Source organism: Polypterus senegalus, unplaced genomic scaffold, assembly GCF_016835505.1.
Source record: "Polypterus senegalus isolate Bchr_013 unplaced genomic scaffold, ASM1683550v1 scaffold_1188, whole genome shotgun sequence".
Lineage (NCBI taxonomy): Eukaryota > Metazoa > Chordata > Cladistia > Polypteriformes > Polypteridae > Polypterus > Polypterus senegalus.
The window spans coordinates 1-3,147 of NW_024380734.1; positions in this window are offsets into that span (position 1 = coordinate 1).

Below are 3,147 nucleotides of genomic sequence, written 5' to 3' on the forward strand. Positions count from 1 at the left end.
TGCTGCTACTGAAGACACAACCCAATATGCTCTCCTGGACTCTTCTCTAAAAATCACCAGTACATTTGAAGATGCTGGAAGCAAGTTCCATACATGACTGACTTGTTTTAGAAAAGATGGTCTAAAGTAGGGGTGCCCACACTTTTTGGCTTGTGAGCTACTTATAAATTGACCAGGTCAAAATGTTCTACCTACATTAAAATGCTATATTATATATATATATATATATATATATATATATATATATATATATATAGTGATAAGATTATTCCACAAAGAAATATTTCCAAACACTGAAAAAGGTTTGGGGATTGTCCCCGTATATTGTCGTCCAGACAAATGAATAAAGAGACTGATTCATATGACTTTTCAGTGCAAATGCACAATGAACTGCAATCAAAATGGCATTTATATAACAGGATGGATTATGGGACAGGAAATGGTTGGCCGGAAGTGACAATTGGAGGCAGGAAAATGGAACCAACGTCATCAGAAGTGGACAGGAGCAATGGATTGATGGAACCAGAAGTGACGTCATCAGGGTCAGCCGGAAGTGACGTCGTTGTGGCCATTTTGAACCCGGAAATGGAACTTCTTATTTTCCTTTAGGCTTTCTGTAGGTGAAAAGAGATTTAGGTAAGTATCACGTGATGACCCTTTGTCTCACGATATTTCACTCACCTTTAGGCTCTTTGACTGCCTCCAATTCGCACATGTGTGACATGACCCAACCCCCCCAGCCCAGACCCATCAGCCCAGACCCATCAGGTCGGGCGACCTGCACCGACAGGTCGTGGACATGGAAGAGAGCATCTGCGTTTGCCTGCAAGGAACCCTTAAAATAAGTAACACTAAAACGATACGGTTGAAGATCCAAAACCTCCCTAGTGAGGCGAGGATTTGAATCTCGATGAATAGACATCCACTATAAAGCAGCATGATCCGTCACCAGAGTAAATTCCCACCCAAATAGGTAGTACCTTAAAGACGTGATATCCCACTTAATCGCCAAGGCCTCCCGCTCCATAGCAGTATACTTAGTCTCCCGGTCCAGCAATTTCTGGCTCAGGTACATAACGGGGTGTTCAGCACCATCGACACATTGGCTCAACATGGCATCCAATCCTGTGGCCGATGCGTTGCTCTGGAGAATAAAAGGAATAGAAAAGTCAGAAGATTTCAATACAGGTGCTGACGTAAGGGCCAATTTTAAGTCACTGAATGCTTTACAATACAATACAATACAGTTTATTTTTGTATAGCCCAAAATCACATAGGAAGTGCCGCAATGGGCTTTAACAGGCCCTGCATCTTGACAGCCCCCCAGCCTTGACTCTCTGAGAAGACAAGGAAAAACTCCCAAAAAACCTTGTAGGGAAAATGGAAGAAACCTTGGGAAAGGCAGTTCAAAGAGAGACCCCTTTCCAGGTAGGTTGGGCGTGCAGTGGGTGTCAAAAGAAGGGGGTCAATACAATACAATACACAGAACAGAACAAATACTTAATACAGCATAATAATAAAAATTTTAGAAGTACGGAGCTGAATTTAACAGTAGATGATATCACATAATAAGATTTGGATATTGTTAGAGTCGTGGAGACATCATCCATCAAGCTGCCTCCCCCATTTGGCCATTCCACGGCTGAAACATTGCTCGGACAGCCAATCCGATGAAAGGACCCCACTTTCATATGATTCCTGTGATCCACCATCAGGGATGACTTTACCATAGGCAGGCAAACAACTTGGCAGGTGGGCCGTGGCACCAATTGCCACATTTGAGTACCGAGAACAGAAACAGAATAGGTATGGGTTAGTATTCAATTCTAACTATCATGTTACTTACTTTTGAGGAACAGTGGACCAGCTCTACACCCTTAGCAGAATCCTGGAGGGTGCATGGGAGTTTGCCCAACCAGTCTTATATGTGTTTTGTGGACTTGGAAAAGGCGTTCAACCGTGTCCCTCGGGGAATCCTGTGGGGGGTGCTCCAGGAGTATGGGGTACCGGACCCCCTGATAAGAGCTGTTCGTCCCTGTACAACCGGTGTCAGAGCTTGGTCTGCATTGCCGGCAGTAAATCGAGCCCGTTTCCAGTGAGAGTTGGACTCCGCCAGGGCTGCCTTTTGTCACCGATTCTGTTCATAACTTTTATGGACAGAATTTCTAAGCGCAGTCAGAGTGTTGAAGTGGTCCAGTTTGGTGGACTCAGGATTGGGTCACTGCTTTTTGCAGATGATGTTGTCCTGTTTGCTTCATCAGGCCGTAATCTTCAGCTGTCTCTGGATCGGTTCGCAGCTGAGTGCGAAGTGGCTGGGATGAGAATCAGCACCTCCAAGTCCGAGACCATGGTCCTCAGCCGGAAAAGGGTGGAGTGCCCTCTCAGGGCTGGGGGAGAGATCCTGCCCCCAAATGGAAGAGTTCAAGTATCTCGGGGGCTTGTTCACGAGTGAGGGAAAAATGGACCGTGAGATCGACAGGCGGATCAGTGCACCATCCGCAGTGATGCGGGCTCTGCATCGGTCTGTCATGGTGAAAAAAGAGCTGAGCCGTAAGGCAAAGCTCTCAATTTACCAGTCGATCTCCACGCTCCTACCCTCACCTATGGTCATGAGCTATGGGTAGTGACCGAAAGAACGAGATTGCGAATACAAGCGGCTGAAATGAGTTTCCTCCGCAGGGTGTCTGGGCTTTCCCTTAAAGATAGGGTGAGAAGCTCAGTCATCCGGGAAGGGCTCAGAGTAGAGCCGCTATTCCTCCGCATCGAGAGGAGTCAGATGAGGTGGCTCGGGCATCTGATCAGGATGCCTCCTGGACGCCTCCCTGGTGAGGTGTTCCGAGCATGTTCAACCGGGGGGAGGCCCCGGGGAAGACCCAGGACACACTGGAGGGACTATGTCTCCCGGCTGGCCTGGGAACGCCTTGGGATTCTCCCGGAAGAGCTAGAAGAAGTGGGCGGGGAGAGGGAAGTCTGGGCCTCTCTGCTTAAGCTGCTGCCCCTGCAACCCGCCCCAGATAAGCGGAAGAGGATGAATGGATAGATGGATGTTACTTATGTTTTAGTGCTAATGACTAACAACAGAGATGCAGTATGTACAGTTAATAATCAGCTCTAGTCAGGATATGCTAAACTGAAGAAGTGAGTCTT